Source organism: Catharus ustulatus, chromosome 10 (assembly GCF_009819885.2).
Source record: "Catharus ustulatus isolate bCatUst1 chromosome 10, bCatUst1.pri.v2, whole genome shotgun sequence".
Lineage (NCBI taxonomy): Eukaryota > Metazoa > Chordata > Aves > Passeriformes > Turdidae > Catharus > Catharus ustulatus.
In genome coordinates, this window is record NC_046230.1 from 2,554,908 (window position 1) to 2,582,039 (window position 27,132).

The 27,132-nt window shown below is 42.6% G+C and overlaps 1 protein-coding gene and 1 long non-coding RNA gene across 2 annotated transcripts in view; one reads left to right on the forward strand and one right to left on the reverse strand.

The window, feature by feature from the left end:
- Window positions 1-7,607: 7,607 nt before the first annotated feature.
- On the reverse strand, window positions 7,608-25,794 carry LOC117000673. Its single transcript, XR_004418841.1, has 3 exons — window positions 25,715-25,794; window positions 20,716-20,721; window positions 7,608-7,713 (listed from the first exon to the last, which is right to left on the reverse strand). It is a non-coding gene; the product is annotated as an uncharacterized LOC117000673 (long non-coding RNA).
- The window catches only part of ARHGEF4 (Rho guanine nucleotide exchange factor 4), a 204,167-nt gene continuing 184,734 nt past the window's right edge, over window positions 7,700-27,132 (forward strand). The window contains exons 1-2 of the mRNA XM_033068551.2: window positions 7,700-7,721; window positions 25,717-25,794. The gene's annotated coding sequence lies outside the window, so the exon portion shown is untranslated. The remainder of the gene's footprint in view (window positions 7,722-25,716; window positions 25,795-27,132) is intronic.

Genomic DNA, 27,132 nt, shown 5'->3' on the forward strand with positions numbered 1-27,132 from the left:
TTTGTAGATTACAGAAAATAGTATCATTTTGGTTATGGCCATTATAAGTCATTTTGATTCTAGCATAAGAAAATGGCAGGATAAACCTTGAGAGCTCGCCTTTTTTGTCCTAATGCAATAGATGAGGTTGTAGTGTTGCAGTTTAGAGAACTTCCAGGTAATAGAGTAATCCAGATAGAATTATTTACCATTAAAAATTATTTACCAGTAAAGCAGCAAGCTCTGAGCACAGACCCAAGTCCACAGGCAAATTTTCAAGCAATGTCCATCCAGGTTTACCACTCCAAAATCCCTGATCCACACTGTCAGCAGGTTCTGCTTCTGCCAGAGGGGCAGTGCCACAGGAAGTGCAGCCACCACACTGAGCCACAAGGTTTGGTGTCCAGGTGTGTTAAAATAAGCTGAAGTCAGCACTGCTGTTTTGTTTAGCCATTCTGGCTGACTTTCTGTGTTAATACAAGTGAGGCCCACTAAGGCAGACAGGCTCAATATAACATCCACTGGTATGGTGCAGGTGGTGTGAACCTGTCCCCTGGACAGCCCCTGGAAAAGCTGCCTAGTAAGATGTGTTGCAAAGGTGTTTGCTAAAACCTCATATACTGATTAACAACATACTCTGGTGGCATGTATGAAACAGAAAATTAACAAGATAAAAAAAAAATACATCTTTTTATGGCTCCTTCTGTATTTCCTACCTTTTCCTGGTGATTATGTTTGCTATTATTCCCCAGAAAGCAGTATCAATGCCCTATATTAAATTATATGGGAAAGAATATCATAGTCCTTTTTACACTTTATGTATTCCTTCAGAGCTAAACTGAAAAGAATTGGGGGGAGGGGGGGTGTTAGGGAAAGAATCTAGTATTTGGAAAACATTTTGTGAATGTTTCTGTGCTGCCAAAGCAGACAGATAGCTTTCATGCTCAGACACAAAGTTATGGGGTGGGGCAGGCAGAAGGGATTAATGCTGTTTCCATATGAATAAGTAGGGGTTTTTTGGGTATTATTTACTATAATCCTATTAGCACAATGGACAAGCCTAGTACAGTTTGGTAGCCAGTCACTCCCTGCTGAAAGAGAGACTGGGCCCTTAAGGTGTGGTGAGAAGCGCGTGGGTGATAAACTAGAATGTGCAGAAAATACTGATGTCAATGCTCAGGAGACAATAACTTTCATAATGTTGCCAGTTAAGGTTTTCAAATGGCATTTTTTCCCCTTGAATTCCCAGCTCCTGGAGGTGTGTGACTGCACCAGGGTCTGATTTTAAAAAAACTAACACATTTTCAGCTGCTACAGTGGCAGAGGAAAACTGAAATGCCAATTTGGAGTGCAAAGTTCTTAAACAACGAGTCTTTCATCCTTGGACTTGTCAATCATCTTACAAGTATTTTAGAGCTTGGATCAGCTTGTAAAAGATGCTGATTATAATAGCTGCTGGATTGAATTTTTTCTTTGCTTAGCCCAAATAAAAATTCAAAATGCATGAGTATAGCACTATTAATCAGAAGAGTGCAGGCTTTCATTTCACTTCCCATATAAATAGGCAGTCAAGATGTCCAGCAGAGAGAGTGCAAGGGGACTGACATCAGCAAATGCAATGGAACCAGGAGAAAACCTCCTAAAAATCCCTTCAAAAAACAGAGGAAGAGACAGAAAGGCTAAAAAAAAAAAAAAAAAGAGCAAAAAATTTGCATTTTAGCTGCTAGAAAGAGGCAAGGGCTTCTACAGCAAATCTGCACACAAGACATCCTGGGAACTGTAGTGGTCATAAATGGTGGGAGGTTTCCATGGCCCATCAGATCAGTGTTTGCCACTCTCCAAAGACAGCAACTCCCTGTTGAATTGTGAGGGTGACAACACACCGTGGCACGAATTTAAAAAAAAGTGATCCACTGTGATCTCATGGGATTTTCCTGCTGAAACCAGGGCTCTGTGTACATCTTTGTTTCCATGGATGTGTGCTCTTTTTTATCCTGTTTGCTTCCAAGCATCTGTCAGTCCTAAGAGAATGGAACCTTTGGCTCCACAATTCTGTGTTCGTAAGTCCTGCGCAGAGCAACGTTTCTTTTGTGTTGGGAACCACTAATATGGATCCCCAGGGGAGCAGCATGGCTGGAGCCAGTGTTTGTCCAAACCCTGATCTGTGGAAGCACAGACTGTGCATTGATGTCCATCCCACAGCACTGTCTTCCCACATGTGCTCAATTCAAATGTACATTTTCAATTCAGTAGAGTTCATCTTTCCAGACTGAGAAATGTGCACAATCCTATGTGAGCACACTGAAGATTTGGGTTACTCCTGTTCCTGCTTCAAGCTTCCAACAGGGCCTTGGATAACCTGCTTCATCTCTGCATCATTCTTCATATTAAGGGGAAACTTGCTTATTCCCTCCAGGATGTATGCAGCTTTTTGAGAGGAAGGATGTGCCTGTGTGCACAGCACAGCAAGTCTCTGATTTGGGCAGCAGCCTGGAGCTATCACCGCATTACAAAGAGCAGGAGGGAGGGGAAATGGCCTGCTCATTAGCAGGAGAGAGAAAGTATAATTTGAATGACATCTGCAATTTGTAAGTTAAAAAAATCCAAAATTAATGGGACATTTAAGTTTTCAGATTACATTTATTTTAGAGTTGTGTAAAAAAGGGTAGGATGTTGCTGAGAAGCTTATGCAACTGTTTTTGGCTTTTAAGTGCCTTTTTTGGTAGTGCTCATGCCCTGAGCAGTTCCAACCCCTAATTACTTGTTTATTAGTCCATTTCTTCCACCCACACGCACAATTGTAGCAACACAACTCCTGGCAAGTTCCACAAGTTGAGGAGTAAACATGTCTGGAAACCTGATTTCTGTCTCACTTGGCCCAGGATATTTTCCTTTCTGTGGAAGTGTCACATTTCAGGGCACAGTCCCACAAGGAAGGCAGAAACAGGTGGGAATTTTGGTCAGCTGGAACTTCCTTACACCATCATTGCCCCAAGAGCATGGGACTATACCACATTCTCATTCATTGTCAGAAAGTCTTTCCAAGAAAACCAAACCTACCTAGACAAGGTCAGGACCTGTATTATAAAATATGCACCAACTGTGGAAAGATTCAGGGACTATTCTGTTAAATTATCAGAGAGACATTGTCGTTTCAGTAGATCAAAGGAGAAACCCCGGTGCCTCAGGGTTATTTACATGTTGTGTTTGATCCTGATATTGCTTTTCTCTTCCCCTCAGCAGCACCAGGAGTGAATTATCATCACATTAAAAAGACAAGGTTAGAGGCAGGAACTATTTTTATTTACCAGTTCTTCAGGTTAAGTACTAAACTAAAGTGACTGCAAGGGCTTATAAAGTGTCTGGAATCAAAAATGTATTTTTCAGAAATCTGATAACTTAATTTGTTTTCAAATATGTGATCCTTGATGATTTGAGATGGTTTAGAAGACACTAGAAGTGTTTTTTTCTTTGTTTGTTTTATTTTCAGAATATCAGAGTGAGGTTTCTGAAGCTGTTTTTTTTTAAAATGGTTTACTACTGCCACTACAAAAATGGTAATTCTTTATAAAAAGAGAAACAAGCTGAAAGAACAGGATAAAAAGGAGTATGGAGAAAAGTAGATAGTGTTGAAGGCTATTTTAGAACAAATTTCAGGAACCTTCATTGTTCAGGGATAAACTAATTTTGCTTTACATTAAAATCTACTTATTTGAACAGGTATAGCTTCAAGAGTTACAGATGATTCACTCTCCCTTCTTCTCATTTTTTATGAGCCCCTTTGAAGTTTATCCTAAAGCTCCCCAGAACTTAACTGCCTGTTCTAAGAGAGGTTTTATGTGAGTGTATTAAAAATGGAAATTGAAACTGAGGGAAAGGACCTTCCTGAGGAGAACATGCACTTCTCCAGAGAAACAGTGGGGTACTTGCTTCTAGAAAGAGTCAAAACTCCCAGAACCTTGGTGTACAGGAGGGTGCTGTACATATCTATATCTATATCTATATCTATATCTATATCTATATCATCTATATCTATATCTATACCTATATCTATATCTATATATCTCAGTCTAATAAATAAAGGCACATAATAGAATCTGTGACCCTAACATTGGATTTACCAGTCACTCACAGGACCATGATCAGTTTTCCAAGTTCTTCTATTATATTATTTTCTATCTTCCTTTAAAAATAGAAAACAACTTTTCATTTGGCCTTGGAAAATCTTAAAGAATGTTATCATGTTATCATTACTTAAGTGAGCTCTTTGGGATGGAGGGATTTTACTCCTGTAAGTAAAGGATTATGCATAGCCTACAGCGTTACTGTAGCTGAAGATCTTCATCCTCATCTTAAAGAGCATAGTTTATGTGAAACCCATGAGGTGGGAAAGGCCCATGCAGAAAAAGAAATCTGGGGAAATGTGTATAAGGAATGGGATTTGGGATCACTGTTAAGAACAGGAACATCAACTGTTTTTTTTATAAGGCATCAGTATTGGAGATGGGCAAAATGACTTAAGGCAGAACCTTCAACTTGAAAGTTTTATTTTACTTTCTCCTTTCCAATGTAAAGTTCAAGCCAAGTTCACTAAAGTTTGTGAACCCTTCAGCAGCACTTGGCTAAGTTGTAAGCATGAAATTGTATGTGGTTTGGGTGCAAATCAGGATGGGTTTGATCCCAAGCCACTTGAAAGAGCAGTTCTGGCCACATGTAGCTCTGTCTTTCAGCCTTCTTTGCAGCCCAGACCTAGACTTGCCCAGAGGGAAGCTGTGGCTGAAAGCCCCAGCTTTTCAGTGGATGGTGCCCACTGCACTTCTCACTGGTTTTTCACAGAAATGTGAACGTTGTGTACTTGCCCTGGATGTCCTGGCTTGGGTTCCAGTTCAGCTAGAGGGTCATTATATCTATATCTAAATTTCAGAGTTGAAGGGGCAACATGGGCATCTCACCCAGTCTTCCACAGGGAGTTTTCTTCAGAACAGACTCCTTCCTTTGGCAAAAGCCAAAATAATTCCAAAAGCTGCCCATTGGCTCTCTTCCTAGGAATTACTAGGAATGTTTCAAAAATTAATCTGTAAAGACTTTTTGACCTGTAGAAGCAGATTCCTTCAGATAAGTCTAAAAGTTTTTTTCAGTTCTATTCTGCGTAGTGCAAGGTCTGGGGAAAATTTATTCTAGAAGTCACAAGCTGGTTCCTGCAGGTCTCAGGGATTCCTTTGTGCCAGTAGCCACAGTATGTATACCTGCCATGATGGTAAGGTCAAACCTTTCGTAATTCAGAATGAGCAAATGCTGGTCCTGTTTGTGTTAAAGACTTGAACATCTGTGGAGCTGAATAGCTAGATAAGATGTTACTAATAATTATTAATACAGTAACTATTTGTTAAAAATGCTGAGAGGACTTTTACAAAAGCCATTATGGAGTGACTACATTTTACTGCCAAGTAGTAATATGTTATTTTTTGACGTGGGGTATCCTTTCCTCTTTGTTACACTGAGTTGAACAACCTTGAAACTCCAGCTAAACAAGTCTCCAATCTTTCTGAATTTGTATGGAATGACTAAACTTTGGCTGAGAGTTTTCTGACATGGTAATGTCTGTTCATGTCTTTTCCTGGCTTCCTTTCCTCTCAAGAGCAAGCTCATGAGTAAGATGACTGGGAAATAAATGCCAGCAAGTTTTATATAGTAACATGAGGAGTAAGTCTGCAGCTCTTATGGCAAGGTTTTAAAGGGTTGCCATGTAATCACTCCTTGCAGAGCCAGCTCCTCTTGGGATATGCTCTGTCTGCAAGATGCTAAATCCCAAGGACCCAAGCGAGGCAGAGTTTTTGGCTTTTCTAGTGAGAAATGGGCAGGTTACTTCCCCTGTCACCTGTATGCAGTTGTCACTGGCTGCTGCCCTATATATTACATCCATTGTCCCTTGAGCAGTGGCTAAGAAAACCTGGATGTCCAGCCCTTTCTAGAGGCAGGTGCTACAGTTTAGCTGTAACTATTCATCTATGAACACTTTTCAGGTGACACAAGTCTGATAGCATTCAGAAAAACTACCTGAATTTTTCCTTTTATGGTCTCTACCTCTATCATAACTGAAAATAATGCAGATAAACTTTGGATATGGAATAAATTTTTAGAACTAGGATTGCACACTTTAGAAATCTTTCAGTTTACTGTTAAACTATCCAAATATGGGCTTGATGTATGCACTTTGAAACTATTTTGTTCCACAGTCCCCAGTAAAATCCAGTATTCAAAGCAATTTGACATTGTCAAGTGCCATTTTCAGTGTATTTTGATACAGGTCAAAACTTCTATTTCTTTTTTTCACTTCCAAAAATTACTTCTATTAAAACCCAAAGAAACTTAAGACTGTGATTTTGCAGCAGCATAGGTTATATGTGCATATAGGTAGTACAAGATAGAATTTACTACAAGTGTCTCTCCACCAATCTCTGTTCTCCTTTGCTTGCTACCTCTGTCTGTGCTTTTCTTCCCAGACCTGTTTCAGCTTCCAGCCCTTGAATGCCTGCCTCCCCTGTCCACCTGGGTGTTGATTATCTTAAGGAATTTCCTTTTCCCAAGTTCTTCTTTTTAGACACAAATACTTCTATACAGGGTGTGGATCACGCACATTCTGGTGGCTTCCAGATTCTGGACTTCTAAAAGCAAAGTTGCAAGAAATGTTATATTCTGCTGGACTTCATTACATCCAAGAAAGTGTTAGTACATTCTTACAAGATGAACAGAATTTTTTCTCAGATAATGACTTGCACCAGGTACTGCTAAGCACTCTAATGTGATCTGCTAAGCAGCAGTGTTTAGGACTCACTTATGATCTGACATGAGAGTTTTCTAATGCTTACAATTTAGGGACTTACACCTAACTTATATTACTATGAAGTCAGAGTATGGTTGGCCATTTATATAAAGTTAGCCTCAGAGAGCTTCCAAACTGAACTTTTGTTTTAAAAAAATTCTTCTGAATCCCCATCCAAAGTGAGGTTTTCATGTGGGAGCACCACATAACATGATTACTGTTTTTGAGGGTGTGTGATCTTAAAGAGAAATGGAGAGAATGTTAAAGCACACATACTAACAGGGGTACTGGTGGGCAGGAATTCTGCTCCCATCTTTTTTTTTTTTTTGCAGTGTGTTTTTTGCAGGAGAGTTTCCTCTCCTCCCTCTTATACTGAGCTCCTCTCTAAGTAACTGCTTAGGTTGTTAGGTTTTCCTTTCCTGTTTTAACTGTTCGCTTTTCCCTCTCTTCATTTAACCCTCTCAGAAAGAGTCCTGAATACATAAAAAGCTTTTACAGTGTGCCCTGAAGCATGTCTGCTGATGAAGCACATACAGTGTAATTATGGATATGCAGCATCATGAAGTGCCTTTGTTTACAACTTCTCTATCAGCAGAGTATAATGAACGGATTCACTGAGGAAATGCAAAAGCAGATGCCTTTGGCGGGCTCCTGTTGTTTTCTTTTTGGCAAAGACAGAGGGACGAATCTGCTCTGGGACAACCCTACTGGAGTCAGATGAGTTACACCAGGCAGAAACTGGAACGTTCTTCTTTTCTTCTTCTTCTTCTTTTTCTTTTTCTTTTTTTTTTTTTTTGGTTTCATTTTGTTTTAATTTATTTTTTTTAAAGCACACTGTTTCCAGGTTTCTTTTCCCTGACTGTCACAATTTCTCTTTCCACAGAAAGCCTGTGAGAAAAGACTGTCTGCTTCTAAAAAGGTAGGATATTCTTTTAGTCACTAATAGCTAATTTCCTCAGCTGTATACATTCTCTCTATATATATATCTATCAACCAGTGAATGTAATAATAAAATTAATATGTAACTATATTTTTAAAAGTACTAAAAGCAAAAACCATTGTTACTGAGTGGGACAGTAAGAACAGATTGTGCTGTGAGAGGGGTGCAGTGCTAACACACAGCTGTGCCTTCAAGGGCATGAGATGTGCTCTTGAAATGTGTACTCATGCCTGGCATGTACTGAGGTGTAACAATGGGCAAAGCTTCTGAGGCAGGTGTCTGTGAAAGCAGCCCGTTTCACATGTGTGTGAAACCTTTAGGGAAGAGAAACCTGTGGCAACTCATGGTATCATGCATATTGGCAAGGGATAATCTTTAAAACAAGTTTATTTGGGTAAACCTGGAACTGCACAGTGTAATAACAGAAGTCAGCAGGACTGCTGCTGCCTTCTGCCTGCTCATGCAGTGATCATACTTCTGGGTTTTTTAATTCTACTGGGGGCCTGAATGGTGCCTCTCACATAAAACCTGCCATTTACAATTTGCCTTTTGCTGAGGCTCCCTTTGTGCTCACACAAGGCAGCTGGCAGGAGTGCTGACCTCCCCAGAGCAGAGCTTGCCAGCACTGCCTAATCAATATTCAGTAGAGTTGGCTGCTCTTTGCGAAGCCATTGATTATCTCAGGAAGGTCACTCCCCCTGGGTGTCACTTTTCAGTCTCTTGCCTGTATCTCCCCTCCACCCCCATTCCAGGCTCTCAAGAGGAAAGAGTGCTGGGATGGAAATGAGGTTACCATTCAGGGTCTGAACAGTTTGTCGTCAGATGTCAAAACAGTCTTTCAAAAGAAGGTGATTTCCTCACTGCCAGATTTTTGTTTATACCAGTTTTGTACTTTTAATTTCTGGGATACTTTTAATGATTGCAAGTTGTGGCACTTGAAGGATTAGTTGTATTTGACTCAGGCAGGTTGCACTAAACCTTGGTTTGCTGTGTGACCAGAGGAAAAAATTCACATCTTTTGTACAGCTGTAGATGACCTTTCTAACCTCTCTTATGGAAGGGGAGAGCCATGATTTCATATTCCGTGCTGTTCAAGAGTACATGAACTGGGAGACTCATGGAAATGTAAAAACATGGCACAAACCCCTAAGTGCTGGTGTGCACTGCTCAGAGCACACCCAATTCATCTTTTCCAACATAAGAAAGGAGGCCAGTGAGGTTTGTGTGGCACAATACCTGCCCATTACCCTAAAGTGAGTTTTGTAAAAATCATATTGAAGTCTCTCCTTTTAAGTGTTAATTGTCCTCTTAGGTCTGTATTCAGTCCTTAATACAGCAGCAGAGAACTGTGAAATAAATATACAAACCTAAACACTTGAATTCATTAGGAGTAATGGAGTCCAGGTATATAGACTGATACAAAAGAGTTACTGAAGGAATAGTTTGATTTGGTTACTTGTATAATAAATACAACATTAACAATCACAGCAGAGTTTAAAGGGCAAAATGGCAAAGTCAGAATCTCAAAGGAGGGGAGTGTACAGGTGGAGCTAAGAGGCAGAAGGGTAAAAGAAAAGCATTTGGTGCAAAAGAATTGTATTCCTATCTCCATCTCAGTTCAAATCAGTGCCCTTTCCAAAGAGCAGAAACTGCACTGTTTTAAAGTCTCTACATTAGCAGAAGAATTGAACTTGCAGTAGATGAGTAGTAATTTAGTGTTCAGCTTCCTTGTAATAAGGTGATTGAAAGTTAATAGCTCTCAAGCTTTATCCTGCTTGTCTCTTCTCAGTTTGTATTTGAGGCATCACTAAATCCAAGCCAGATGCCTCTATCTGGACAGGAGCAGAGTCAGCAATGCAAGTCAAAGCAAAGCGGAAGTTACTAAGTCAGTGGACGTGAGCACTGTTCTTCTCCTGCCCTTAGCACTGAGGGTGGAGCTTTTGCTGCATGGGGAGCAAATCTGCTCTGTGCTTCTGGCTTTATTCTGAATGCTCCTGTAGTGGCTGGCAGTATTCACTGTTGATGGAACAACACCTAGGCCACACCTGGTCAGCACCTTCCAATTCTTTATCACCCTTTCTGAAAAAAAAAAAAAAAAATTCCTAATATCCAATCTATATTTCCCTGGATGCAGCTAAGACCATGTCCTCTTGTTCTGTCAGTGCTGCCTGGTGAAAGAGGCCAACCCCACCTGACCACAGCCACCTTTTAGGAAGTTGTAGAGAGTGATAAGGTCACCCCTGAGTCTCCTTTTCTCAGGATAAACAACCCCAGCTCCCTCAGCCATTCCTCACAGGGTTTGTGTTCCAAGCCCCTCACCAGCCTTGCTGCCTCCTCTGGACATGCTCAAGCATCAACGTCCTTCCTAAACTGAGGGGCCAAAACTGGACACAGCACTTGAGGTGTGGCCTCACCAGTGCTGAGTAGAGGGGAAGAATGACCTCCCTGCTCCTGCTGGCCACACTATTCCTGATCCAGGTCAGGATGCCATTGGCCTTCTTGGCCACGAGGGCACAGTGCTGGCTCATGTTCAGTCAGCTGCTGACCAGTGCCCCCAGGTCCCTTTCTGCCTGGGCACTGTCCAACCACATCATCTCCAGCCTATTACGCTGCAGGGGGTTATGGAGGCCAAAGTGCAGGACTTCACACTTGGACTTACTAAACTTCATCTTATTGGACTCTGCCCATCCATCCAACCATTCCAGGTCCCTCTGCAGAGCCCTCCTGCATTCCAATAGATTGACACACGCTCCCAGCTTAGTGTCATCTGCAAATTTACTAATGAAGGACTCAGTACCCTCATCCATGTTGTCAACAAAAGTACTGAACAGAACAGGTCCCAGCACAGAGCCCTGAGGGGCACCACTGGTGACTGATCCCCAGCAGGATGCAGCACCGTTCACCACCACTCTCTGGGCCCAGCCATCCAACCAGTTCTTAACCCTGCAAAGAGTGCCCCTGTCCAAGCCAAGGGCTGACAGCTTTTCCAGGAGGATGAGACAAATTTAGCTAAAATTCTTCTACCCTTAACAGATGGAGCCCATCCAGCTGCAGCAGGCCAGGTGCTGAAAATGTTGCCCATGATGAAAGAATCCAAATTCTGCTGATGACATGAACCCTTGAGCCATTTGTTAATAATGTGGGCTCTCCTATTCCTTTCAACATTTTTCTCCATAACCAAAGGGACTGAGCAGAACATTACTTGTGCTCCTGCCTTATCAACCACTTCACCCAGTGCCCTAAAGTCTTTTTTTATTTCTTTGACACTCCTCTTTTCAATCTCATCACTGCCAGCCTGGAGTGTCAGCAGTGGGTAATAATCAGAGGGCTGGATCAGCCCAGGAAATCTGTCAGTGATATCCCATACCTGGGCCCCAGGGAGGCAGCACACCTCCCTGTGAGATAGGTCTGGTTGACATATGGGGCCCTCTGTTCCCCTCAAAGGGGGTCACCCACTACAACTACCCTTCTTTTCTTTTTAGTAGCCAGTGATCTTTCCAACATACCATGTGTAATTGGGAGGCTCACTGGGCAGATAATTTTCTTCTACATCCTCTGGCTGACCCTCTAGATCCAGGGCCTCATATCTATTCAGAAGTGGCACCTGGGTAGGTGATGGGGGTTGGGAGGAATTTTTATTATGGCCTCCCCAAACAGGAACTCCCAAGGAACAAGGACTTCCACTCCCTTTCACCCACCAGGTGCCCTTCTAATGCCTGACAGTGGGAGGCATGGGAGTCCTCTGACTCTGGTGGGCCTCCCTCAGGGATGGAAGGGCTGAACTCCACAATCCTATTTCCCTTTCACTTCTCCTAATACTTCTTAGTCCTTCAACTTCCTTCCCAAGCTGAACCATCAGTGAAAGGAGGTAATTCACCTATTCACACCACAGGCAGGCTTCTTCTGCAATGGCCTCTGGAACCACGGATAAACTCAAACATTCTGCACAGGAATGGGTCTGGACAGAAGCATCCTTTTTGGAGGCTTCTACTTGGCTACATACACTTTCACTAATTACAGTTTTTGACCTTGTAAAAACCAACCAATCAACAGAGACAACAGACAACGAATGGAACTAGCAGGAGGAAACCTGCAGCCCTGACTGTGACACTTGCTGTGCCACAGCCTTGGAGGCATGCCACTCCCTCCGAGCTGTGCCACACCCTCCGAGCCGTGCCACACCCTCTGAGCTGTGCCACACCCTCTGAGCCGTGCCACACCCTCTGATCCCTCCCACACCCTCTGAGCCGTGCCACACCCTCTGATCCCTCCCACACCCTCTGAGCCCTGCCACACCCTCTCAGCCGTGCCACACCCTCTGAGCCGTGCCACACCCTCTGAGCCATGCCACACCCTTTGAGCTGTGCCCCACCGTCTGAGCCGTGCCACACCCTCTGAGCTGTGCAACACCCTCTGAGCCGTGCCACACCCTCTGAGCCATGCCACACCCTCTGAGCTATGCCACACCCTCTGAGCCGTGCCACACCCTCTGAGCTGTGCCACACCCTCTGAGCAGTGCCACAGCCTCTGAGCCCTGCCACACCCTCTGAGCCATGCCACACCGTCTGAGCTGTGCCACACCCTCCAAACTGTCCCACACCCTCTGAGCTGTGCCGTGCCCCTGTTTGCCCACTCCTGTTTGCTGCACTTCCTAGAGCCTTCTTTTCATCCCCCCGCCTCTCGCTGGAGGAAAATCCGGCCCTGAGCCTGCATGGCTGACAGGAACCTTGCACTGCTGCCTCTTGGTTCCTCTCACAGAGTGGTCTGGGGTTTGTCAGATGCTGATGGTATAGCCCATCTCTCCAAGGGCTTGTTTAGCAGCCAGCAGCACTGTGACCATTGCCAGCAATCTGGGTCCTGTCCACTGACACAAACCAGAGAGATGATGACAGAGATGTGAAAAATGGCAAGCTGGCATTAACCAGGCATGTGACTGGGCTGGTATGTGGCACAATGGACCTGCCTGACTGCCAGAGAGTTTGTTTAACCATAATTAAGGGGTTAAAGTGAAAGTGGGCAAGGGACAGACAGTTCTCAGCTGACAGAGAGGGAGCTGTCCCTGGCACAGCAGAACAGTGATACCTCATGCCATCCTTTTTGTCAGGAAGTAGTTTCTTTTTGGTGTTAATTGTCAACCCTCTGGCATTAGGTCGTGTTTTGGCTATTGTCTGTAAAAAGGCCACTGCTTTAGTAGCCTTTGCTACTAAAAGAAGATCCCTGAGACATGGTTTTGCAACAAGTTTAAAACCAATGACATTTACATCCAGTTTGTCTTTCAGCTGTCTTAGCACACCTGAGACATACTTAAAGGATGAGGTGAAGGGTTAATATTATGACATAGTTAAAGAATATTATCAGTGTTTTACAAAGGAAATCTTAAGAGAGAGCCTACAGCTCCCATTCCTCCACTTGCAGAACCTGCCTGTCCCATTTATAGTTACATGGCCCTGTAGCAATCACTGGAATGCTAGAGGGAAATACTGAATGGAATGTGTTTCTAGCTATTGCTGCTGATGGAGCAAAATAAGTCAGCATTTTGGGACCAAACTGTTCGCACCAATCACCAGCGAATCTATCTGATGTAGAGGAATATCTTTCCTGTATCTCCTTTCCACTTGTGCTTTAGGGTGTATTGAGTGTTTAGGGAACCAGGGTTCTCTTGGGGCTGCAGTGACAGCCTGTGGGTTAAAGGGCAGTGGCCTCTCTGTGAAACACCGTATGAAAAATCTCCAAAGAGACATGAAATGCCCCTGAAGCCATCTTGTGTGTTTGACAAGTAAAATGTAATTGGGGTACACTCACATTTTTCCTTCTAGGTTCTTCATGATGCTGATTATGCCTGTGAGGTACACAGACATTGAAAGTGATAGAAAAGAAAGATTTCATAATGATGACTGAGAATGTATTATGTTAAACATGAGAATCCTACATTTGTTTCAAGCATGATTGTGGGTTTTGTAGTGGAGAAAAAGTGTGTGTTTCTTCCTGAGAGCAAATGTAGAAGGAGAACCCAGAGGTTAACTGTGTAAAGACTTTTTGTAAAGTTCCATGTCAGTGTGGTCATGAAGACTAAATAACTGTGGGACTGACCTCCACAAGTGGCAGGTGCAGAGTACAAGTTTGTATATTCAGTGTAGCAAACGAAACATCCTTTGGTATTCATGAATGTTGAATAAAATTTTGAAAGATCAAGAAAACTTTAACACTGCCAACAGTGTTATACTTGTATTTTTTAAAATCCCTCCCTCAAATGGAGATATGAAGTAATGGCTGATATTTTGGGCTATGTGGATTCCCAGAGCACCCTATAGGTCAGTGGCAGTTTGCAGACTTCAGCCTATTGTGGTGTAGGTTTGAACAAGTGATTCAGTTCATACTGGAGATAACTGCAGCCTCTGAACACATGTGGACCTCATTTTATTACAGCACTCCATGAAAAGCCTTAATATATTACTGCCTGTAAGTAATAAAACTACAGCATCCAGAATTGAGTGTAAGGCCAGACTTTTGTAGCAGTATGTTGTGTACATACTGTTACATGCCCTGACACTGTTCTGTACTCACCTTTAGAAGGACTGGGCAGGAAGTATTTTCAGTAATTCCCCTAGGCAGTGGGCTGTGTCAGCTGTTAGTGCAAAAGTCAGCATTTCCCATTGTAAATAAAATACATTTCTAGTAGATATGAGCTCTTGTCCTGCATTACCAGATCCTGTCTGATTAAATAATAGTAAAAAGGCCCACTAAATGATCTGCCTTGTGTGTTTGCAACCTGAATTATGATACCAAAGGTGCTACAGATCCTTGTTGTTTTTCATTTTGCAGTTATGCCAAGTGTTTTCTCCCGAGTTGGTGAAGTTTAAAACTGGTTATTCTCTGTTTGCTCTCAGTGCAAGCTTGGCAAACAAAGAGAGAATCTGGGTTCATTTGTCTGCAGTTAGAACTTGCTTTCATTCTGGTACTTCAAAAGCTGTTGTAGGAGTACAGTGGTGCTATGTGCATCTCAGTTCACAACAGGTGGAATTGTTACCTGCAATAATTACACTTCTCAGGTATTTGCTCTGTAGTCAAGAGAATGAGTTTATTTCATTGTTCAAATTTAATTTTAGCATCACATTGGTATGTAATAAATTCACCTTTATCTTTCTGATAACTTGATTTAACTTTCAAGGTAAAGCAGCACTTAGAAGATGGCCACCCACATCCTTTGCAAAGAAGGAAAGAGAATGATAAAAAAGCATTTGTTGCTTTGCAATTTTTTATGATGAAGAACAAAACCCAAAAGATAATGCTATCCTGACTGTCTATAAATTATGTGCTTTTCTCATAGTTCAGGAAAGCACATAGTTTATAGAGGATCAGGACAGTATTGTCTTTTTCTTTAAACATCCGTGTACTTTTTTGTATAGTGTTGTGGGGGGCTTTTTGTATAGAACTTGTCACCATGGTGTCTGAGTGCCTTCTCCATGCATTCAGTCTTCAGTATCTTTTTGTGAGGTAGCAAAAGGAGAATGAGGGGTGAATACAGTGAATTATTTGCTCAAGGTCATTCAGCAAGTCTAAGGCAGAACAAGGAACTGAATGCAGATAACCTAGCTCTCATATATTGTCTATCCTTTATTTTAGGAATTAATGGATCCCAAAGATTGAAAGAAAACCACAATGTTATTTCCTACAGCTTTTCTCAGTCTAGATTGACTCAGACCCAGGCTTTTCCTTGGTATCCATTTGAAGTAGTAGATAAAAGGCAGATATGTTCAACAGTGAGCCCCTGTTTACAGCACATTTGAGCTTGCATCACTGTCGCCTCCTTTTTTGTTAGAACTGTTCCTGTGCAGTGTCCTCTGTGCCTGCCTGGTGCAGGGAATCACTTTCTATAGAAACTGGCTTGTAAACTGCTGGGCTTGTGGCCAGTGAGGACAAGGGGTGTGTCTGAGGGCAGCACAGAGCTGCTTCCTTCACACATTGCTGCTCTGGCTTCCTTCAGCCTTTTGGGACCTGTTCCCCTTGTCACTGTGTGTGCAAACAGGAGCTTCTGTTCAGGATGCTCCTCCTGGAACCCAGGAGCTCCTCCTGGTTCAGAATGGGAGTAAAATGCATTTCAATATCCCTGCTTCACATCAGTGTTGACTGTCTGTCTGTGGCTGTGCTAGGCACCATATAAAGAGCACTGGGATGCTTGGAAGGAGGATTTCTTCCTGGGAGATGCTGCTTATGAGTTTGTGGCAAGAGTGTGGAGGTGCAACTTGTTCATCTTTCCATTACAGTGTCCCTCAGTGGGGGCAAAGTGCTTGGCTTAAAGATCCCTCATCCCCTCAGTGCTGTGCTAGCCTGGGACACCTAAGTTACTTTTTTCTCTCTGATTGAATTCAGTTCCTGTCTTTCTTCAGCTGACAAAGTGAAAGATCTCTGGGGAAGCTGTGCTCCCATCAGGTACTTTACTTGATTCAGTATGATTTCAAATCAGAATTTGTCCACTAGTTTTGAATTTCGGTGGCAAGTCAGGATGCTGAGCAGTGTGACTGCACTGCACATGGATCTTACACTGTTGACTCAATGACACAAGAATATCAGCTTCAGTTTCCCTCTAAAATAAAACTAAAATTGGTCTATGGTTTTCATTCAGGGAAGAGAAATTGCATTCAGAACAGTGAGGAAACAAATACTAGAAATTTCTTGGTTAGGTGAAATGGATGAATAATTTCATACTCACTCTTAGTTGCCATTGGAATGTCTCATTGCAAATTCAGGATCATAATTAAGATGCATAATCTGCAGGATATATAGCTTTAAAAGGTGAATGTATGAACCCATTAAGCTACTGTTTTCACCAGTTTTTCCTGGAGAAACATTTTCTGAGACTTTCTACTGTAGACAGCATGTAAGAATATATTAGGTACTTCAAATTATAATAAGGAAAACCTGAGCTCAACCTTTGAAGGATGAATTGCTAAAGCACACATTTCATATTATATTTGCTTGTTTGTAACAAGGATGTTGCAGTTACCATCTATGTAATTATTCACACTATGTTGCAAAGAGAATGGGGACTCTGCTTTCCAAATACAGATTTACAGTCCATTAAAGACTTCTGGTTTAGTGTACATCAGGAGATACATCAGGAAGAAAAGCTTAATCATCACCATCTAGATGAAAATATTTGGAAGGGTAGAAAGTAATTCAGAAGCCCCAGATCAATTTCATTTTTGACACTTTTCATTACATTTGATGTCACCACTTTGCAGCACTGAGCTGGAAGGTTCTGCTGCAATAAGCCTCTATCTGGTGAGCATACTCATACTTTTTATGCCTTGTTGATGTTTCTTCATTACATGCTGATGTCTGCGGCATATCTGTGTGAAAAATGAATTCAGTCTGAGGTTTTGCAGTTTTGCAGTAGCCACTGCACAAAATATATGGCGTATAAAGTTAACTCCTTCAATCATTGGACAAAGAGAATCCCTAAGAATCCAGTGCTCTCTCCCTCCAGCACCTAGATTAAAGTATTATGCATTGGAAATGGCCAAATTTAAAAGGTAATAGAGTATCAAAGTTTTCTGTAAGTTTTATAAACACTGGCAGTTAAGTAATCAAGGAGTATTCAAATTAGTACTCTTACCAAGGGAGCTCTCCAAATGTATGCTTTTATTGACAAGCCCCAACTGGTCAGCTGGCATTTGTGGGTGGAAGCACAGCTAATGTGGTGAGAAAGGGTATTTTGGGGGCAAAGATCCGTAGGAAACCAAGCTTCATCAGTTCTGTCTCTTGGGGAACAAGCTATTGTATAGCAGAGCACAGAGATGCTGCATAGATGTGAAACCTCAGTTGCAGTTTAGCTTTTGTCTTTTAGTAAAAGAGCATAATGTGTAGAGACTCTTTCAATGTTTGGACAGCGGAGCTGAACAAAACAGAGACCATTATATGTAATATCTGTCAAGGCTTGTGAATGGTCTGTGTTAGCTTGCCAAATGCAAATGAGGATTGTCCATTCATGTAGTCCAAGAGAGAAAATGATATAACTTCTTGGGTACAATTACTTTACTGTGACAAATAAACAGGGAAGAGAGGACTCCAATATGGCAAATGGTCAACTTCAGATAGCTGTAGGGGCTGTAGAAATCACACTGCTCTGATAGAATACCTTATTTTACATTCTTTGCTCAGACGTAGTCCTTACATTTTCAAAGTGGTTTGTATGCTCCCCCCACAAGTTGTAGAAGAATTGACACCCGAGTCTCACTGATTTTTTAAGGCAAGAATATGTTTGTCTTGGTTGGAAGTGGGGTGTTCTCAAGCAGCCTGAGCTACCCTATTTTCTCTCTGCAGTATTTTCAGTCAAAGCACTAATGCAATTTTGTACATCTCTGTCATGAAGTAGAGAAATTACACTGTTTCCAAATGCTGGCCATGGGTAGAAGTGAAGGGGATGTAGAGCTGAAAAGTACTGGCTAGTTTCCAGCATGTGAGTCCCAAGCACTTTGCAGAAGGAGGCCACAAGGGAAGGGTTCAGCAGCTCTTCTGCGCCTCAGCTGAGTTTGAGAGATTCACCTGAGGAGCTGGTAAAGCTCTGGGGAAAAGGTGGATGGGCTGAGGGGAAGCAGACATGCATTTGGTTGCTGATAAGATTGACCCTATCAGAGATGGACATGGTACAGCACAAAGCAGCAGGTTGGATGCCATGGTGGTGCACTCCCCTGGCCAAAGCAGTAGGTTGGATGCCATGGTGGTGCACTCCCCTGGCCGCTCTCTTTTGCTCAGAGAGGGCAGTCCTGTGTCACTGTGGGGACTGAGCTGACAGGCTGTACCTGCAAACCTACAGACAGTGGGTCCAATTCAACCCAAAGGTCAACAAATTGCTACAAAAGCAGGCTCTCACCTGAGTGATGTGCCCCAAAGCTGGAGCTTTCTTGGCAAAATATCTGTGCTTCCTAGGAAAGCCCCACATCCTCACTAGCACCACGTTATGGCTGGTCACTTGGCACAAAAACCTCCTGTGCATCATACAGAGAGCACAGACCTCTAGTTCCTGTAGCTTCAGGCAGGTTTCATCAGTACCCTTTCACTGCAAGACTCAGCAACTTAGTTTAGAAAATAAAACATGGGGTTTGTTACCTTTGTCTCATAAGAATGTTTTTTGAAAGATAAAGGACTATTTCAGTTGAAGTAGTTATTCCAGAAGCGTGATTTGGAGAGACACTTGGTGTGTGGTTCATCTTTCTTTCCCAACACTGGTGGGTTAGAGTCTTCCCCCAGACCTAGCTCAACCCAAAAATGCTCAGATATTTTTGAAGGGAATGAAGTGTGGGCAGCTTGCCCTCTGCTGGCTGCTGGCACCCAGGTGTTAGAAGGAGCTCCAAAGAGGGACTTCGGGAGCTCAAATTGTAATCTGCCTAATTCTGCTGGAATATAAACTGGTTAGACTAGATGGGTGCTGACATAAAAGCTCCTTCTTTAAAGTGGAGTTGTCTATCAGCAGCCAGCATGAGCAGCAGCGTAATCATCCTCTGACTTGAGCTTGAACCATCAGGTGTCAGCCTAGTTCTGTATCAAGGATTTTCAGTGCTGAGTTATACCAGTTATCTCCTTTCCAACTTCTCTGCCCCACCATGCACACAAGAATGAGGGACAGGTGTTCCCAGTGAAGTCAACAGCACCTTCATATTCCCTTGGAGAGAAAAAATGAAGGGATAGATGGGTGAGTCAGGAATGACCAGTACTGCTTCCTGCATGTGGCTGTCCTTCATGAGACAATTCACCACACACAAGCTGTGCTCTCCTGCTGCTCCCTTGACCAGTGACCTGTGGCAGGGAAGGTACCAAGGGTCTCACAGTCCCTCCTAGGGCTCCACTGTGCACTCAGGATTATATACAGCTTGTGCTTCCACACTCAAACTTGTCCGCACTACAGCTCCTCTGTCCTTGTGAACTGGTTCTCCAGCTGCCCCAAACTTGTTTTGCTGTGACCTTCTGCCAAAAAGAAAAGCTGTTTCCATAACCCTTATATTTCAGGCTTTGATGTTAATCCTGACATTCTTTACCTAAATCCAAATATGCATTGCTTTTACAATTTTAACGGAAAAATACTTATCTTGGATCTTAAATGCCTAATTGCATCTGACCAAACTAGGCCACCTTAAAATATACCCCAGGAGTAAAAGATCCAATTGTTGCCTTGTTAAATACCAAATTAAAACAAAACCCTGAAGAAATGAAGGGGTGGCAGTCAATGATGTTACAGTTGCATAGGGACTGATAGTAAGAAAAGTGGCATACATCCAGAAGGGGCCCATAGCAAAAGAGGGAACCTGGCTCACATGGAGAGTGGGATAAGGTACTGCAGAAACTGATTTGGATTTGCAAATGAAATTTAAGAGACAAATGTGTATATATTTTGTAGTTGGAAGACTATTCATTAAATAATATAAAAGAAATGGAAGGAGAAAGTAATTATGATGACAAGAAAGAACGCAAAACACTACTGTAATTTTTCTTTAGCTCCCTGAAGACTGCAGGTCTTTGTGTTTCAATGCATGAGCTACTGTTTGGCATGTTTCCTGAACCACTTTGTCTATTCACTTCTTGCTAATGTGAAAGTGCCCAGACTCCCTGGAAAGGCAGCTTTGTTGGAAACCTTTCATTATCAAGGATTAGCTGTTTGGTAAACCTTTGGTGTCCCCTTTAACAGTTTGACAGGAAGTGGCGACTAATGAAGGGCTCATTGTGGTGCTGCTGTTAGTGTGGGACTGGAGGGTTTTATTGCTCAGCTTGCAAACCAGGGTCCTTTGTGCTCCCAAGGACTGAAGGGAAACTGAGTCATGCCCTTTGATTCTGCTGAAAACATGTGGTGAAAAATATGCTTTCCTTTCTTAGTGCTCTTGCCTTGTTTGTGGTCTAAAGGTTTTACACATTTGGGAATTTGGTTGATATGTTACAGAATTATGTGTGAAGATTGTGTCAATGTCTAGGAACAGCTTACCTGAAACTTCTCCATATAATACCAATATGAAAAACTGAAATAATACAAACCACTAAGTGCCTTTATCACCTCGCAATGTAGTTGAAAATCTTTTTAATGAACCAAATCTGATATTCTCATCCCACCTCTAGTAAGGTAGAAAGGCATGGCAGACAAATATAAGATTTATGTCTTCACTGATAAACTTTCATATGTGTTTTACATTTCAAGAGAGATTTATTGAAATCCTTTATGAAAGTAATGGACTAGAAATGCATTACCTATGAGAAATGTCCAAGGACAACTTAAATAATGAAGAAATACTGCTGTAAATCATCATCAGAGTCTGTGTTATCAAACAGGATTCTTTTATCTCTGCAATAAATCTTTCTCATTGAAACTCCCACACCACTCATAACCCCAAGGATGCCCAGTGCCTGCAAATGCAAAGGAACAAAGAAAGGCAGCTCTGTAAAGCACATGGGCAAGAAAACAAATCCCTACCCACAGCCCCAACCAGGCTCCATGTGTTTGAGGAAGTGAGTGTGGAAACAGGGAGCTGTTAAAAGTCCAGAGACTGCTAAGCACCAGTGCTATTGGGTGGGGGGGCCAGGTCAGTGTGGAACTGCTCGTTCTGAGGGAGGGCCCCAGGAATATGGCTTGGAATTTGCTCTTCCCCTCTGTTAAAGCTAAGCAGGCCAAGTGCAGGGAGTGTCCCTGCTGATCCAGCACACAGGTGACACAAGTGGTTCCTGCCAAAGGAAGTGTTATTAGCTGGTCTGTGCAGGAAGGGCAGCCAGGTAACACAGGGATGTGTGTGTGTGTGACTGGGGACTCCTGGAAGATATTGTGATCTAATGCAGAGTTTTGAACTTGTTCTCTGTCCTGTATTCAAAGGCTGCAAGAAACTAATCATGCACATAAATGTGGCTGGTGGGAAGTGGCTGGAGAGTGGCCAGCAATAGAGAGGGTGCTGCAGCCCACATCTCACTGTCCTATTTCCCTAGCTGAGTTCTCAGCTCCACATGGCTCCACCCATCCAGTTGTATGGAACTGTGTGAACACATAAGGACTGTGTTACTTTTTACTGGTGATCCTCAATAGTTTTTCACTGTGAGCAATTTATGTCTCAATGCCAAAGTGGCTCCATACCATTCATAAAGAGAGGAGATGTGGTGCTCCTTTTGTACATTTTTGGTGTAGGTATATGAGTGAGCTTTAGGACCCCAGTTCCCAGCACAGTTCAGGGCTTTGTTGTGGCACAGGACACAGAACAAGAGCTGTGGTGCTGCAGGTGACTGATGAGAGCAGTGCAAAACAGGCTTTCTGGCAGTCTTTCTGTCCCCCAATAAACACACAGTGTAATGCCTCATTTCTAAGATGCACCATGGATAAAAGATACTAGAACCCTCCTACAGCCTGTCCTTGGCCAAGCAGGAGGAACACTGGATATGAGATCATTGTGACAGATGCAAATCTCACTCTTTGGGTAAAACTCTGGCCCAAGCCTCTATCCCTGCTGCTGCAAAGCCACAGGCACTAAAACCTGGTCTAGGTCTTGGCCCCAGCAGTTTCTCCAGGAGCACAGAGGAATACCTCTGGCAGCACCATGGTAGGACCCTAAAGTGACAGCTCCTCACTGAGCACCCCAAGACCATTCCCACATTACAGACCATTACCCAGCTTACAGTGCTCTCCCATCCTCAACAGCTAAAGAACCAAGACAGGAGCCACATCCTGAGACAGGCCAACAGTGTCACTTTTTTTTTCCTTTGGCTTTGCCCAGCAAAAACAAGGCACCTAGTTCCCACCAATCTCTTGGGTGTTTCTCCAGGGAAGCAGAAGAGCAGGGCAGACCTGCCAGTGGGCTGCTCTGGCTGGGCCCACCCTGGGAGAGTGCACCAGGGTTCATCCTGGTTCCAGAAGGATGTGATGGTCAGGGGACTTAGGAGCAGGGGGATCTCACTGAAGGATCCCTTCTCACAGTGAGTCTGTGATTCCCCCAGCCATGCTGAGTGCCATTTGAGCTGTCCCCTCACTGCTGGGTCCTTTCCTCTGTCTTGCTTGGTCTTGGCTCTTTCTTTCTTTGGGGATGGGGGAAAGGAGGGGCAGATAGGTGTTGTTGGTGTTTTTCTCTCATGTTTCTAGTGGAGTGAAAATGTGTAAAATCATAAAATGAGGAAACAGAAAGTGACTTCCTGCCCCACACAGCCCAGCCCCTCAAATGTTTGTGTGCCAAGTTTGAGCCTATTGCTTTCTTACCTGTCCTTGCTGTCCTGAATGCTCATCCTTTCTCCTTGCATGGCCACGACTTTTGCCTGCAGACCTGGTGTGCCCCTGGACAGGGTTTCTATCCTGGTTTTGATCATTTCCTCTGCTGTGGATTGAGATTTGTGGTCTTCCTGAGGCAAAACCCCACAGCCATTACCTGTGTGCAGAAGTTGGGGATGGGCTGGCGAGTGACTCGAGCATAGGGCACAAAGCATGGAGCTGCCCAATTAAAGATTCCACTGGTTTCTCTGGAGATGAAATAGTATCAGCATGTAACCAAACTCAGAGAGAAGGCAGTAAGAAAAAAATATTCATAATTATAGTAATTACAGCTAGAGAGTGCCTTTCTGATTGACATGGAGACCTTACTTCAAGGTATTGCAAAAACAGTCCTGGGCAGTTTTAGAAGTACTGAACGTAAGTACAGCAAGTGCTGAAGCCCACTTGTCAGAAACGTGGTGACCACATAAGAGAGCTTCTGTGCTGAAGGGGTGTCACCCACTCCAGCACAGCCTCAAAAAGCTCTCCTGTTCCTGGGCAGGGGGCATCTGCTCAGGGTTTGCTGTTCCTAATTTGATCCTTCCTGACTTAAGTCACAAGTTAACCGTACACAACCAGCACCGAGATTTTCCTGCTTGAAGCTGTTCTGCAAAACCTTCCACCAGAGGGCAGCTGGGAAAAGGAATGTGATGGGCTTGCCTGGCTCAGGATGAGACAGCAGCTAATTCGATGCTAATTATTGTGCTTGTAACTTCCTCCCTAACCAGATGCAATCCCCTTCAGCCATTTCCAATGGCATTATGCTCAGGGAATGCCTCCCACAATAAAAGCAGAGGCAGCGTTCTTTCCCAATTGCCCCAAGATCCATTCTCAGATGTAATCTGAGCTAGACACAGTACAATTAGTTATTTGTGTTCCTGAATTAGCAAAAGATTAAGCTTTAAAAATCCAATAATGCCTCTGAATGATGTGTTTGCAATCAGTTTATCCCTGAGCTCCATTAACTGCAGGTCTGGTATGGTTTGTGCAGTCTAAGGTGAGAAGAGCAGAGGAGTCAGGAACTTTTTACTCAGCATGGCATCTCCTCTCTTTATGAATCATGTGGACCCATATTGGAGCCACTTACAGGTATACAAAGCGTGGTGAAAAACTGTTATAAGATCACAAGCAAAAATAAGTGACAGCTGCTTCCTGGTGTAGCCATACATGAAGAATACAGGGAATGGACAAAACTACTTGTGCTAAGTACTTATTTTACCTTTCCTTGTGATGGAAGAAGCTACTCAGCTACGATACTTGGTATCCATCTGCTCTACCATATCCCACACTCCCTGTGGCCATGATGTGTGCTTCTGCTGTTACATGGTACAGATAATCACTGAAGACTGAAACAAAAGTTTCAGTGTTTTTCAAACAGAGACAAGTAGCAACTCTGACCACCCCCTAATGACTAATCTCAGTCTAATTGTGAGGTTTTTTTTTTTTCTTTTCATACTTTCTCTTTTGCAGTTTCTCTCATTTAGTGTCCCTTTTATTTATACTGTTATTTTCTCTGGGGAGAGAGATTTGCTCCTTCACCTCATATTGAGGTGGAATTCAGCTAAAGTTAATGAGATTTCTACTGCACTAATAGTAATTTTTACTGTGGAAGTGAATTGGACTTCAGAGAAGCTGGAGCTTGATGATGTTGGCAATTTAAATATTGTTTCAAGGTTTTCATGTCTCGTTTTGAAACTGAGAAACTACACCACTGTCTTAATCTGTCACAAAGCTAATAAACCCCTCTTTGTTATGGCAAATTCCTCTCTCTGGAGATACCATTAATGTTAAACCTGAATGTTTGTTATTTCCAAATATTCCATATATTTAATGAACACTTTGCATTGAACTGAGAGGGGATATGTACTCCAGAGCTGAAGACATTCTGACACTTGTTGCCTTCTTTGTAGCTTTTGACTGGGAGCTTGACATTTGCATACCCCTGATACCTCGTTAGTTTGTGTGACTGGTGTCTACTGGTCAGGACAAGCACAGGAGACAGCTGGCAGGAACACCATCTCCAGATGAAAATAGGTTGGAGGCAGATGGATTTGGAAAGAGTGGGGGAATAGAAACCTAAAAGAAAGACCAGTTAACCTCAAAGGCATGCAGTAGAAGTGAGGAGCTGAGTTCCTGTCATTTTGCCAGTCTGAGAAACAGCAGAAGATTCTTTCCTCCTGGAAATCCACAGGAGTACCAAATGAAGCCATAGGTTCTGCAGTGGCTGCTGGCAGGGGAGCATGGGCTGAGCAACTCCTTACCAGCCTGCCCTTGGTTCTCCATGGACCCAGGGCTCTTTTGGCACCTAATACAGTTGCTTTTTCCCCTCTTCTTTGTAACCCAAAGAGAATAGTAAACTCAAGTCTTAAGAGAGTTTTGTCCATTCCTGTGCTGAGTGAACCACAGGATTTGTGAAAACCCATTTAAGTTATATAGTTAAAGAGTCTACTCAAATACACAGTGTCACACAAGTCACCTTCATCCTTGTGAGTATTAGGGTTTGAGAGCCTCATTTTGCAACCAGAGTGATGTTCCTTTAACCCTATTTTCTATGAAGAGTTTTCAGTTAAATCAGTTAACTGTCAGTTAAATCAAGACAGTTTTCAGTTAAATCAATTTTTTTCCTCATGGGCAGGTGGATTGAAGGCAGCTGTAGGGATGACTCATTTTTTTCCAAATTTCCTAAGTTTTTTTTCCTATGTCTCTGCACAGAAGTGCCAAAGAAGTGCTGTAAGAACTGCAGGAGAAACAGAAGAGAGTACTTCTGAGAAGACACAGTGCCACACTGAGGTGAGAGCCACTTCTGTTTGACTTGGGATTTTGCTTTCATTCATGGTATATTCAGAAGTGCTCTTTGCAGGAACTGTAACCATCTGTGTTCTAACAGTTAAAAGCAAATTCTGGCTTCTTTATGTGGGGATATTTGGGCATCACAAGAAAATATTCAGAAAAAAATCGATTTCAAAATGATCCGTACCAGCTTTAAAAGCTGCCAGCTGTCTTTAAAGAAATTTTGTAACATCCCTCAGTGGAAAGCTAATTTTATAGCAAAATTTTTCTATCAAGCTCTGACAATGCCAAATACACAAATGTAAGTTCACTCACTTCTTGTACATATTATGATATTGAATAATGATAAGTTTTAAATTATATGATAGTACAATAAATTTTATGTACAGTGTAACTGAAGTTAATTTATTAATTCATCTGAAAACAATGCAGCCTAAAGCTGTTCAGCGCTTCCAAGGATTGTCTCCCACATAGGTACAAAAACTACAGCTCAAAAGCTCAAAGCAGCAGTGGAATTATTTTTTACATGATTATGAACTATGGGGAATTATCTGTTTGCATCTGTCAAATGATGAGATTCCAGAACAGAAGCCTTTTTTTCATATTAAATTGAATAGGATAACTCAGTGCCTCAAAGCTTGTACCTGGAGACCTGTTTGATGCTAGTTTTACTAGTTAGTTTCATTAATTTTCGTGGCATTATGTAGCCCTGTTTTGTGAAGGTTCATAATGTTCCCAGAGCACTCACGCTTTCTATGTAATTTGGGTGTCTCCATTGTCATAGAATGTAAGTGCCTTCCATTCTTTGTGTTTGCTGTTCCATTAGAGCAATTCAGTTATCCTTGGGGAAAAGTTGAAGGGAGGTGCAACATCTATGATACAACTTGTCCCTGCTCTGTCTTTTCACATAATTGTTCTATTTAAAAGTTTGGTCCAGTTCTTCCATTTTGCTTCTTCTCTGTTTCTCATTTACTACATCTCTGTTCTTCCCAAAACCGTAAAGTACCTCAGTTTCCATATCTGTACCTTTCCTGCTTTTTCTAATTTGGCTTTTGTCTCTGCTGCCAGAAGTGTGGTGTATAAACTGGAACAAAGTTTTCGAGGTATGGACACTTACAAGAGCATCTTATGTATTGTTCTTCTAATCTGAAATAAATGAACTTTACAGCACACAAAATGAATGTGGTGATGCAAGTGGGACCATGAAAGCATCTGGCTAGGGAAGCTCTTTTCTGCCATGTTCCCTTCCTGCCCATGGAAGAGTTCATACTCTCTGTAGCTAAAACTTAAAAGGCAAATTGCTCTGTCTGGGGAGGAGGAGGAAGGAGGTCAAGGGGC